Raw genomic sequence first — 14742 nt, forward strand, 5'->3', positions numbered from 1 at the left:
CTATATCACTGGGAGTAATAAGAGTCTCGTCAAAGTACTTCTCACTCCAAAGGAGTTTACATCGACCTGCTACAGCAACCAGCGCAGCTTTCGGTGGCAGACACCTTCCGAGCAAAGGCCACATGCAGAGTGTGGGTGTATGTGGGCTTAAGCCTATCTTCAACACCTGAAGAAGGTGTTAAAGATCTCGCGGTTGGTGGGTGTCGCTTACGTTGACGACCTTAAATGACCCTGGCAGTTGATGGGCCTCCCTCCACCCAACCACCAACCTTTAGAATGAAGTCCTGGGTAACAACACGAGGACAAGTGGAATGACAATTCGTCCAGAGTAATTATGAATTGTGAGTAATTACCCCTAACTGTGAGAGATAAGGATCTGTTCGCTTTATCATATGTAGATAAGTATTTTTTTTTATATCATTAAGGTCGGTAGGAAGTGACAGCTGATGTCAGAGGAGAAAAGGATAAGACATGATCAATATTGGGTTCTCGTGTTTGATGCCAAATATCTTCGATAGGATCAGCAGGACACGGAGATATCTACAATACTTGATTTGATCGTCTTTGAGGAGGATTGGATGGCTCTAGTCACAAGAATGGATGATATAGACTGAATCTTGAACTCTACAAATGATCAAGACCCAAGTGATATGCACCTCACATGTTCCTCCTTTGGCCACGGCAGCAACACTATAAAAAAAAGAGACACTTTAGAATGAATACGACCACTATCTACATGTCCCTCGCACGTACCCGGACACGGCGTTCAAACGAAGACAAGAGAGAGAGAGAGAGAGAAAAAAAAAGGAGGAAGCCAGGGCAAGGGGAAATCTAGGAGGAGCTTTCCCTGGGCATCTCGTTATAACTAAACCCATCTCATCCCTGAACCTATGGCCGGTATGTTGTCGCCACCTTCCTACACGGAGATTAGTCCGCACCTTCTCCTCGATGGCTGATCTTGGAAGCTGTTTTCTCGAACTCGACCCACCATTACACTAGGATCGTAGTAGATTATAGCCCATTACACTAGATTATAGCAGGTCATAGGACATTAAGTTTGATTATAGACCCCGCTGGGAACTGGCGGTTGAGGAGGTTGGGTTGGGCCGGGAGACATCAGTGTGAGGTTCCTCTCTCTCTCTCTCTCTCTCTCTCTCTCTCTCTCTCTCTCTCTCTCTCTCTCTCTCTCTCTCTCTCCCTCCCTCCCTCCGCCACTAGGCACCGCCTTGAAAACTCAGCCACTGTAATTGGATTGTTCGTGTTAACTCGTTAGATATTCATGACCCATACATTGGCTTAATTAAGGCGGGTCACCTATGACCCTTGACCCAGATGCTCCTGGGGACTTTAGGGAAGGGGATGGGGGAGAGTAAATGGGGAGGGGGGAGGGGAAGAAGAAGGCGAGTGTAGTAGCGAGGTTCAGTGAGAGGGGGGTGTGAGGGTGAAAGGGGTTGGGTGGGGTTCACTTCTCACAAAACAACCAGCAGTTGGATGGTCGTCCTCACCATCACTATAATCATTACCATCACTACCACCCCTCACAGACAGTCACCATCACCACAATCAGTCACCACAATATTAGACGCAAAGAAACGAGAGAGGTTCAAAATGAGAAATGGGTCGAAATTGCATTCCTGCACTGATGAAGTTAAGCACTATTCTCACCAGGTTTCTATCACCATCCACTCTCACGATCACCAGTTAGAAATTAGCTCACAAGAAACTCATAGAGAACAAAAGTCAACACAAAAGAGTCAACTAGAATAGATCTGTGAAAACTAAAACTATTCATACGAGACGAAAACGTCAATACATCATTATGAAACGTATGTTGATGACCAAAACAATAGAAAACTCAAAGGAATTTCATGATTAATCTAAGATCAAGGAAGTCAGTCATATGGTCCATTAATCACTGAAAACCGTGAATGTATTTGGTTCAAGACACTGCGTAGCACGACTTCTCATCTGTATTTACCAGTTTAAGTCAAAGTCCCACAGCCCGGGTGCGGGAGAACATTATCCTGCAGCACGTTGACATACACGTCCAAGATGTGCTAGCGGGATGACACAGAATGAAGTCGACAAAATGATATATGATGATAAGTCTTATCCAAGAGTAATGTGACGAAGGTGAGATAGCTAGCGAACCCTTGTTATGTGAAGCTGAGATAGCTAGCGAACCCTTGTTATGAAGCTGAGATAGCTAGCGAACCCTTGTTATGTGAAGCTGAGATAGCTAGCGAACCCTTGTTATGAAGCTGAGATAGCTAGCGAACCCTTGTTATGAAGCTGAGATAGCTAACGAACCCTTGTTATGTGAAGCTGAGATAGCTAGCGAACCCTTGTTATGTGAAGCTGAGATAGCTAGCGAACCCTTGTTATGAAGCTGAGATAGCTAACGAACCCTTGTTATGTGAAGCTGAGATAGCTAGCGAACCCTTGTTATGAAGCTGAGATAGCTAGCGAACCCTTGTTATGAAGCTGAGATAGCTAACGAACCCTTGTTATGTGAAGCTGAGATAGCTAGCGAACCCTTGTTATGAGGCTGAGATAGCTAGCGAACCCTTGTTATGTGAAGCTGAGATAGCTAGCGAACCCTTGTTATGAGGCTGAGATAGCTAGCGAACCCTTGTTATGTGAAGCTGAGATAGCTAGCGAACCCTTGTTATGATGCTGAGATAGCTAGCGAACCCTTGTTATGAAGCTGAGATAGCTAGCGAACCCTTGTTATGAAGCTGAGATAGCTAGCGAACCCTTGTTATGAAGCTGAGATAGCTAGCGAACCCCTGTTATGAAGCTGAGATAGCTAGCGAACCCCTGTTATGAAGCTGAGATAGCTAGCGAACCCTTGTTATGAAGCTGAGATAGATGAACTCTTGTTATGAAACTGAGAGAGCTGAACTCTTCTTAAGAAGCTGAGATAACTGAACCCTTGTTATGAAGCTGATAGCTGAACCCTTGTTAAGAAGCTGAGATAACTGAGCCCTTGTTACGAAGCTGAGATAACTAAACCCTTGTTAAGAAGCTGGGAATCAAAATCCTTACCTGAAAATTCTTACCCCCTCGTTAAATAGATGGTCGTAGGTGATCTACGTGTGGAAACCATCATTTACAACAATGTTATAAATGACTTAGATGGTTCACCTCTTAATGGTTCTTACTGTGGGTTTCGACGAAGTCGTTCATGCCTGTTACATCTGCTTAATTATATACCCTTTGTGATCTAATCACCCTATGAAAGTAAAATACATAAATGCCATCTATCGAGATTTTCAGAAAGTCTTCGAGACATTACCTCATCAAGGATTACAGGCCAACTTTATTATCATTATTATCATTATCATTATCATTATCATTATTATCATTACTACAATAAATACGTATTTAATTTCACCATTGTTCGCCCGTAAATCGAACCCGGACCAGCGAGAATAGTTGACGGACAGGTTTTCCCCTGGATCACCGATGAGGTAAAAAGCTACAAGCTGTCTGTCCAAAGCTATTAGCTTAGGACAGACAGCTAACACACCACGCCGTCCCCATCACACTGCTACTGCCCCCTTCCCTTCCTCCTTCTCCACCATCATCACCAACACACTAATACTACCCCTCCTTCTCCACCATCACCACCAACACACTTCTACCCCTCCTTCTCCACCTTCACCACCAACACACCCACCGCGCTTCTCCACCACCAACACCACCACCAAAATCGGCACAACCATCACACCAACCCGTCCCCACGCCACCACCATCTCCAACACGCGGTCCCGTCCCCTTGCCATTACCTCCAACACACCATCCAGTTCCCCACCACCACCATCACCAACACGCTGTCCAGCTCCTCACCCTCATCATCACCACCACCACACCTCCTCGTCCGCTCCCCACCACTCCAACCAACATCTCACCTCCGTCTTCCCCCCTATCATCACCACCATCACCATCACTATTACCACACACCATCGCCACCAACACGCCGCTCCGTGTCCCCTCCATCCCTTTGTCGAATTACCCGCCATTGGCGCCTTGAAGGAAATGTGTATAGAGAAAGCAAATTGTCCAATCAGCTCACAGCACAATACGAGTGGGACTTGCTGGCTCAGTGAGTGCGTTGAGAGGTGCGTTCGGGGAGGGGGGGGGTGCGTGCGTGCGTTCGTTCGACAGCATACGTTCCAGTATCTCGAGGGAGCGTCATGCGGGAGGGCCTCCCCCGCGTTCGCAGATGTGTAAATTGGCTGGCAAACATGGGCGTGCTTTTAGGAAATTGGAAGGGAAAAATGTATCGGGAAACACGACTGTTATAAGCTGATCTTGGCCCTGTTGGGATGGGGGTGGAAGATGGAGATGGGGTTACACTTCAAGCGGTGGTCGCCTGGCAAGTGGTGGCTAGAGTGTGTGACTGAAGTGCGTGGGTCTAGAGTACGTGGCTAATGTGTGTAGCTACAGTTTATGGCTGGTGTGTGTGGTTAGAGTTTCTATTTCGAGTGCGTGACAAGACTGTGTGGACGAGAGTGTGTGTGTGGCTACAGCGTGTAGAGTGCGTGGCAAGACTGTGTGGACGAGTGTGTGTGTGTGTGTGTGTGGCTACAGCGTGTAGAGTGCGTGGCAAGACTGTGTGGACGAGTGTGTGTGGCTACAGCGTGTAGAGTGCGTGGCAAGACTGTGTGGACGAGTGTGTGTGGCTACAGCGTGTAGAGTGCGTGGCAAGACTGTGTGGACGAGTGTGTGTGTGTGGCTACAGCGTGTAGAGTGCGTGGTAAGGATGTGGGGATAAACTATGTGTCTAGAGTGTGTGGCTAGACTGTGTGACAAGGGTGTGTAGTTAGGGTGTGGTACGTGTGGCCAAAGTGTGATACGTAAAACGTATGTAATCCCAAGTAAAACCTGTGACCAATCATGTAATCCCTAGTAAAATCTGCGACCACTTATGTAATCCCTAGTAAAACATTTGGCCAATCATGTAATCCCTAGTAAAATCTTTGGCCAATCATATAATCCCTGATAAAACCTGTGGCCAATCACGTAATAACTAGTAAAACCTGTGGCCAGTCACGTAATCCCTAATAAAAGCTGTGGCCAATAATGTAATCCCAAGTAAAACCTGTGGCCAGTCACGTAATCCCTAATAAAAGCAGTGGCCAATCATGTAATCTCTAATAAAACCTGTGGCCAATCACGTAATAACTAGTAAAACCTGTGGCCAGTCACGTAATCCCTAATAAAACCTGTGGCCACTCATGTAATCCCTAATAAAACCTGTGGCCATCCATGTCATCCCTGGTAAATCCTGTGACCACTCATGTAATCCCTAGTAGACCCTGTGGCCATCCATATAATCCCAGGTTAGTCTGGTACCCGTCACCAGGTGCCTGGTATGGCCACAAACTCCCCCAGGTAAAACTGACAACTGTCATTGTTATCATGATACAATAAAACAAATTTTCCTTGAAAATACTGTCCACATTTTCTTAAATATGTATCATAAGAGTCTACCACAGGTGTTGTCTGTCTTCTCCTGGTGTTGTCTGTCCTCTCCTGGTGTTGTCTGTCCTCTCCTGGTGTTGTCTGTCCTCTCCTGGTGTTGTCTGTCCTCTCCTGGTGACGTCTGTCTTCTCCTGGTGTTGTATATCTTCTGGTGTGTCTGTGTCCTCTCCTAGTGATGTCTGTCTTCTACTAGTGTTGCGTGTATTGTCCTGGTGTTGTCTGTCCTCTCCTGGTGTTCTCTGTCCTCTCCTGGTGACGTCTGTCTTCTCCTGGTGTTGTATATCTTCTGGTGTGTCTGTGTCCTCTCCTAGTGATGTCTGTCTTCTACTAGTGTTGCGTGAATTGTCCTGGTGTTGTCTGTCTTCTCCTGGTGTTGTATGTCTTCTCCTGGTGTTGCTTATCCTTTCCTGGTGTTGCATGTCCCCATCCAGTGTTGCATGTCTTCTCCTGGTGTTACGAGTCCTCTCCGGTGTTGTATGTCTTCTGGTGTTGTAGATCCTTCTCCCATGTTCTATGTCTTATCTCGGTGTTTTAATGTCCTCTCGCAGAGTTGTATGTCCTCTCCTGATATCATATGTCCTCTCCCGGTGTCGCATGTCTTCTCCAGGTGGTGTAACGTCCTCAGCCCTTTCTGTATCTCTTCTCCTGTAATTAGCTAATACAACAGGCAAATGAAGTGTAAATGCAGACGTTATTGGAGAATGCACAACCCTCCCGCTCCCTGCCTGCCCCCCCTGCTATATTGCAGTGAGGTGATCATGTAATTGCCAAGTGCCCTATCGCCGTAATTAGACTTAATGACCTATGACCTCGAAATTCGGAAAATGTCCCGCTCAAAACAAAAAGACAATGAATGTATAATTTTCTTTTTTATGTTAGCTGAGACAGAATGGGCAGCCGAAGCCCTAATCAAGGCCGTCCCATTAACGATATATATATATATATATATATATATATATATATATATATATATATATATATATATATATATATATATATATATATCAGGCCTGTCGTCCACAGGAATGAAGAAATGATAAGTATGTTATGGCTGTAGACCAAGGATCGTGAAGATATAAACCTTCCTTGAGAGTACGACTTCGTCATCAAGATCTTACGTCGTCGAACTCAAAGGGTTAAGAAAGAGAGAGACACTGCCCCCCAACAACAACAACAACAACAACAACCGGTTTTGCGCCAATAGAAAAATAAAGAAAAAAAAATAACAATGCAAGGATCCCAAGTCTCTCTCTCTCTCTCTCTCTCTCTCTCTCTCTCTCTCTCTCTCTCTCTCTCTCTCTCTCTCTCTCTCTCCCGGCGACACACACACACACGTCACTACCACCATGACCTCTCCTAATCTATTTGGCCTCACTGCGAGCATATGCATGTCTGGCACTCGCTTGGCATCATACAAGGGTGAGCGTAGGCCCACCCGGGGGCCACCTGGTAGAGAGAGAGAGAGAGAGAGAGAGAGAGAGAGAGAGAGAGAGAGAGAGAGAGAGAGAGAGAGAGAGAGAGAGCACTCTCAAATGGGGGGAGGAAAGAATAGAGACGGGAAAAATATGGACTTAATAAAACTAGAGTAGCAAATAAACACAATTTAGAGAAATATTTCTAGAACGAGAGAGGAAAACCTGGTTAACTCAGCGGCACAGTTCCATGCGTCAGATTAAAGAGAAGTGAGCACTGGCCCCAAACGCTCTTTACAGCCAAAGTTCCTTTTTCTTTTTTTTTCTCCTTTCATTCTTTTCGGAGACATTTCCTCTGCAACCAATTTCGACAAATATACGCAAATTTAGTTCATCTTTTATACACTATCGGTGTGCAGTCCATGTTTACAGTGTGGCTTTCTGATATACATGATTGTGGTACACGGAGGAGGGTGACTGTGGCATTTTTTCTATACCCAGAGTTGGACTGTGATGTGGGACGAGAGGAGGCTAGGATGGGGAGGACGTCAGCCAATCTGGTAAGCTATGGGATGAGAGGAGGCTAGGATGGGGGAGGACGTCAGCCACTCTGGTAAGCTATCATCAAGTTTAGCATCTGACAGACCGAGATAGCTTTGTGTACAAGTTCTGTACGTATGAAGGGAAGATAGCCGACTCCTTAGCACGACGGTACGACTCTTGACCACCTCGGTACGACCCTTGAGCACGACGGTGCGACCCTTGAGCACGGCGGTACGGCCCTTGAGCACGACGGTACGACCCTTGAGCAAGGCGGTACGACCCTTGAGCAAGGCGGTACGACCCTTGAGCAAGACGGTACGACCCTTGAGCAAGACGGTACGACCCTTGAGCAAGACGGTATGACCCTTGAGCACGACGGTACGACCCTTGAGCACGGCGGTACGACCCTCAGGTACGATGGGGCCGTACTGTCGTACTCAAGAAGTAAGCGCGACATTTACCGACCTAAGTGTTCATTACCGTCAATATAAGTCAATAATGAATTGGTGAAAACGCGAAAGAAGGTGAGCGAGGCTCGCCCGCCTGTAAATGGTAAATATTAACTTCAGCGAAGTGGCGAATTTAACTTATGAGAATTGACGAAAATGACATTGCTGGAGTTACTGTCGTTAACCGAACTTTATCCCACTGGTGTGGCAATCATATTTAAAGAACTAGAGAGTTGGTCAGGTTAGGCTAGGTTAGATTAGGTTAGGTTAGGTTACGTTAGGTTAGGTTAGGTCATTAGATTTGGATAGGTTAGGTTGGGCTGGGTTGGGTTAACTTGGGTCACGTTAGGCTAGGTTGAGTTAAGCTACGTTTCTTAGGTTAGTGTTGTGTTTCTACTGAACGTAAGACATGTTTGTGGAAAGAAAGACAACACCCACATAAACCATCTAACCTTCGCTAACTTTATAATCTATACAGCGATTGCCGCCAGTGGGATAATGGAACAGTGATTGCCGCCAGTGGGATAATGGAACAGTGATTGCCGCCAGTGGGATGGTGGAACAGACTTTAGATTAGCATAACGAATCCACTGATGTGATTTTCGCCAACTTCTTCAAGTTAAATTCGCCGCGTCGCTGGAGTTAACATTTACCCTACCATATCACCTTATATTGAAATACGACTCATGTGTTGATTCGTGAGAATCAAACATACAAGACACAGATGCATGACAGAATATCTTTGAAATACACCAGTAGCAGCAGCAGCAACAGCAGCACGCAACTACGTGGAAAAACAAATTCCCTTGAATTTGTCTCACGTAATGCCCGAAGGACAGAGTGGCTATGAAACAACCTGTTACTATAAGGCATCCTCTCTTCTCTCTCTCTCTCTCTCTCTCTCTCTCTCTCTCTCTCTCTCTCTCTCTCTCTCTCTCTCTCTCCACACAAACACACACACAGAAGACGTCATAGGATTGTACGCTGAAAGTTTAAGTATTCAGAGGTCCCTGCATCCCACAAGCCCCTTGTGTACCAGTGAGAGGAGGGAATAGAGTGTAAGGGTGAGGGGGCCACCTGAATGATATATCATTTGGACTTAAGTCTGATTTTCTCAGTTCTTGGGAGCGTGGTAAAAGTTAGGGGGTCTCGGCTGTAAAAGAGAGAGAGGAGAAGAATTGATCTTTATAATCCAGACGTGAAGTGAAGACCAGTTATGGGTTATGGTTGGTTTGGAATCAACTAGCCAGGAGGTTCTTGGGCCAGGCGTAAACTTAAAAACAAGTTGGAATACAGTGGTGTATTCATCAAATGTTAAGGTATATTACCGTAACTTAAAAACAAGTTAGTATTCAGTGGAGTATTCATCAAATGTTAAGTTCTATTACCGTAACTTAAAAACAAGTTAGAATTCAGTGGAGTATTCACCAAATGCCAAGTTATATTACCGTAACTTAAAAACAAGTTGGAATCCAGTGGAGTATTCATCAAATGTTAATTTATATTACCGTAACTTAAAAATAAGTTAGAATTCAGTGGACTATTCACCAAATGTAAAGTTATATTACCGTAACTGAATCAAAGCGTAACTATTCATTACTCCATGTTCGGTTGATCACCAGTAAATGCATAATGTATCAAGTATAGTATTTACTCTATAAAGCTTCGTGTGTATGTGCCACTTCGACCTCACTCAAGAGCTTATCCAAAGCGCTGGGGTATCAAGTCCTGCCACGACCCTAGGCTCACTCGGGATCTGTTTGACTAGTTAACTGTTATGACTTCCCTGTTGTGTGATATTATCTCCACTGAGTATTTTCAGCTAAATGGCTGGCTGCCCAAATTAAATGAACGGATTATCATCATTACCATTCTCATTTATTATCAATAATTATCATTGTAATTATCATATACATGCATGGGCCACCTTGGTGTAGTGGTTAGCGTTATTGACCATGAGTTAGCACGGGCTAGCCCGGGGTCGGACCCCGCATGAGTTCGAATCCTCGAAGTGGCAATCGGCCCACACCCAACCCAGGTGTCCATCCTCCCCTCGGGGCTAGTCGATAAATGAGCACCTGGCACAGGCTTGGGTGTGTCTGTATGTGTACACACATACATAAGAGTAAAGACCTGGTAAATATCTACGAAATAAAGAGACGCGGGCAACACGAGTGCTAAACTCTCTCCCTGTAACACACAAACAGTAATCAGAAATGGCAGTCATACACACACACACACACACACACACACACACACACACACACACACACACAGAGTAATAAGATATATACCAACATCCAAATTAGGTGCATGTACGCCTCCTAAAAACACCAGATGAATGTTGTGCTCCAGACTAACAATAGAAACTTTTGAGGCCGGCCAGACACCGGTAAGAGGCTACATGTACATGGGCGACGTAACTTTACTGAGTGTAATAAATTAAACAAGATATTGTTGAACTTAAGCCATCTGGAAGCCAGCGGTATGATCTCTGAACACGATGGTACAACCCTGGGGCCTGACGGTACGGGCCTTCAGTGAGATGGTACAGGCCTTGGGCATGACGGTACGGGCCTTCAGTGAGGTGGTACAGGCCTTAGACCTGACGGTACGGGCCTTCAGTGAGGTGGTACAGGCCTTAGGCCTGACGGTACGGGCCTTCAGTGAGGTGGTACTACCCTTAGGCCTGACGGTATGGGCCTTCAGTGAGGTGGTACAGGCCTTAGGCCTGACGGTACGGGTCTTCAGTAAGATGGTACAGGCCTTAGACCTGACGGTACGGGCCTTCGGTGAGATGGTACAGGCCTTGGGCATGACGGTACGGGCCTTCAGTAAGATGGTACAGGCCTTAGACCTGACGGTATGGGCCTTCAGTGAGGTGGTACAACCCTTGGGCCTGACGGTACGATCCTTCAGTACGGCGGTACGATCCTTGCGTAAGACTACGTTCATGATCTTTGAACATTAAAGGAAGATTTTTTTAATACAGTGCTATAACCCTTTGAACACGACGGTAACATCCTTAAGCACTGTGGTACGACGGTACGATCCTGAGCCCAAGGATATGATCCCTCAGCGCAACGGTACGATCCCTGAGTACGACGATGCGAATTTTGAGTACGACGGTAAGATCCCTGAAAACTATGTTACTCGTACCGTCGTGCTCAGGGATCGTACCGTCGTGCTCAAGGATTCGTTCGTTGTGTTCAGTGATCGTACCGTTCGTCGTGCTCAGCATGCGTTAGGCAACACTGCACCGAAACAAAACATCTTCGTCGAACACCAGACTTAAACATCAACAGAAGAGCTAAAATACCATCACAATGATCAGTGTGGATCTGGCAACTTAGGACTGGAAAGATGACACACCAGATGGATTATAACATGCTGGAAAAAATAAATAATAGAGACATGATGACACTGAACCCACCACAGCTTCAAGGGGAAGATCAAGAGCAACACCCTTGTGTTTCATGGGTTACATCGAATATGCAACACACTAACCAAAGCGAGCAACACCCTTGTGTTTCATGGGTTACATCGAATCTGCAACACACTAACCAAAGCGAGCAACACCCTTGTGTTTCATGAGTTGCATCGAATCTGCAACACACTAACCAAAGCAGATCATCACCATCGACACTAACCACAGCAGAGGATAGTCAGGAACACTAACCACAGCAAAGGCTCAGTAACCACAGCAGAGGATCAGCTGTAACGCTACCCACAGCAGAGGCTCAGTAACCACAACAGAGGATAGTCAGGAACACTAACCACAGCAGAGGCTCAGTAACCACAGCAGAGGATCAGCTGTAACGCTACCCACAGCAGAGGCTCAGTAACCACAGCAGAGGCTTAGCTGTAACGCTACCCACAGCAGAGGCTCAGTAACCACAGCAGAGGCTTAGCTGTAACGCTACCCACAGCAGAGGGTCAGTAACCACAGCAGAGGATCAACAGTAACGCTACCCACAGCAGAGGCTCAGTAACCACAGCAGAGGATCAGTAACGCTACCCACAGCAGAGGCTCAGGAGCTACACTAACCACAGCTGTGGCTCAGCAGCAACACTGTCTGTCACACCTGAACATTAGGCAGATCCTGACATGTGCCAGTTTCCTACAGTCATTACCATCATCATGCCGTCCCCATGTTCTCAAGATCTGCTTCCTCCGCCGTCGCTGTGTCTCCTCCTCCTCCTCCTCCTCCTCCTCCTACCGCAGCCTGAGATGCGCTCTTTGGAAAATCGTCCTCAGCAGAGGAGTTATGAGCGGTCCGTCAGTCCCTTCTTGAGAATAAGTTTTGTCAGAAAACAACGATTTGCTGCGTCGGCTCTGTGGACGCTAGTAAGATTGGTCGCGCTAAGATGCTGCGCTGAAGAGTTGATCTTCAAGAGTGTTGGAGCGAGCGACCATACACAACACAGGCTTTATCTTTTATTTTAAGTAACGAGTTACTTTAACTCTTTCCTCGTAAGATATCTCCCAACTGAATCTCGTCTATCTTGCAGGAGATCTAAGTTAATGGCTTTTAGAAATACCAGGACGTTCATAAAGCAAGGGTTCCAGTGACAATCGTGTCATACGAAATGTTACTTTCCTAACAGCTGATCAGAAGCTGTTGCGTGACCTGGATTAAATAACTGCTTGTTTTGTCCATAGAATAAAAGGTAATATACGAATATTCCTTGGACAACCGCATGTTTACCTAGCTTCGTCTCTTCGATGTATATCAACTGACATATTTCTCTCTTGTGTCTCCCCTGATGATGTGATTATTACACGAAAGTGCACCTGGGAACTTATCGTGTTTCATTTTCCCCGTGGACTCATGGGAATATATATATATATATATATATATATATATATATATATATAGAGAGAGAGAGAGAGAGAGAGAGAGAGAGAGAGAGAGAGAGAGAGAGAGAGAGAGAGAGAGAGAGAGAGAGAGAGAGAGAGAGAGAGAGGAAAGCAGAAGAAAATGAATAACAAAACAAGAAAACAACAGGAAACCATGTTTCCATGTTTCTGTTTCCTCCCACGTAAAGATGCGCAGCTCAGACCCGCCGGACGAGCTGGTTCGGGTTCGTGAAGGCAGAACTTGACTGGGCTGGCCACAAGAGGAGCCCTTCCCAGAGTTAGCTGGTATATGGCTTATGCAATATGAGGTTAACCGAATATCGACACATAAGAACACCCTTCTCGTGAAGTAGGGCGGAGGGGGCTCGCGCGGCCCCACGGAACGTATCGCTTACTTCTCACTAGACGCGGAAGGCAAGCGGTGTGTACGGGAAGACGAAAATATATATACTTTCTGAAAATGTTTAACGTCTGTGATTGTTTCATTCAGGTCGTATCAGTAACCTTCGTGTTTATGAGATGTATATTCTTATATATAGTAGTTTAGAACACTATCGCCCTCTGTCCCTATCTTTTTTTTTTATCCATTTCTCTGTCTATTTCTTATAATTTTTCTATTATCTATTTTAGTTTAAGACACTGTCTATCGCCATCTGTCCCCATCTATCACTTCACCCATCTCTCCGTCTATTTCTTATAATTTTCTATTATCTTAGTTTAAAACACTGTCTATCGCCCTCTGTCCCTTATCTACATCTTCACCCATCTCTCTGTCTATTTCTTATCATTTTTCTATTATCTATTTTCTATCTATCTGTCTATTTATTCAATTTACCTATCAGTCGACCTATCAACCACAGGATGTATGATCTTTATATGATTTCCCTCATGTTTCTTACGGAAGATGATGGTGATAATGTTTCTTACGGAAGATGATGGTGATAATGTTTCTTATGGAAGATGATGGTGATAATGTTTCTTATGGAAGATGATGGTGATAATGTTTCTTATGGAAGATAATGGTGATAATGTTTCTTATGGAAGATAATGGTGATAATGTTTCTTATGGAAGATGATGGTGATAATGTTTCTTATGGAAGATAATGGTGATAATGTTTCTTATGGAAGATAATGGTGATAATGTTTCTTATGGAAGATAATGGTGATAATGTTTCTTATGGAAGATAATGGTGATAATGTTTCTTATGGAAGATAATGGTGATAATGTTTCTTATGGAAGATGATGGTGATAATGTTTCTTATGGAAGATGATGGTGATAATGTTTCTTATGGAAGATAATGGTGATAATGTTTCTTATGGAAGATAATGGTGATAATGTTTCTTATGGAAGATGATGGTGATAATGTTTCTTATGGAAGATAATGGTGATAATGTTTCTTATGGAAGATAATGGTGATAATGTTTCTTATGGAAGATAATGGTGATAATGTTTCTTATGGAAGATGATGGTGATAATGTTTCTTATGGAAGATGATGGTGATAATGTTTCTTATGGAAGATGATGGTGATAATGTTTCTTATGGAAGATAATGGTGATAATGTTTCTTATGGAAGATGATGGTGATAATTGACAATGGGGAGATAGCCCAGGACATTCCTGGTGCTCTGTATTCTGTCTATGCTTTTCTTTCAGTTGCATTGTATGAAGAACATTTGCGCATTTACGCGCGCACACACACACACACACACACACACACACACACACACACACGCATACAAGGATGCAGAGCTATACCAGTCCAGATGTGAGAGCAGTACTCTATCCAAGGAACAGATTAATCCTTTGTATATCACAAGCGGATCTCGCCTTACTGGTGATCAGAGAGAAAAAGTGAGATTCGAGATGTCTGAGGATATGGGAGTTGAGGAGGGAGTCAAGACTTTGGAAATGGTAGACGTCAGTGCAACAAGACGATAATAGTTCGAGGGGTTAGAGCGGTCACCTTTCTTAGGGATGGGATGTAC

Source organism: Panulirus ornatus, chromosome 58 (genome assembly GCF_036320965.1).
Source record: "Panulirus ornatus isolate Po-2019 chromosome 58, ASM3632096v1, whole genome shotgun sequence".
In the NCBI taxonomy this organism is placed as follows: domain Eukaryota; kingdom Metazoa; phylum Arthropoda; class Malacostraca; order Decapoda; family Palinuridae; genus Panulirus; species Panulirus ornatus.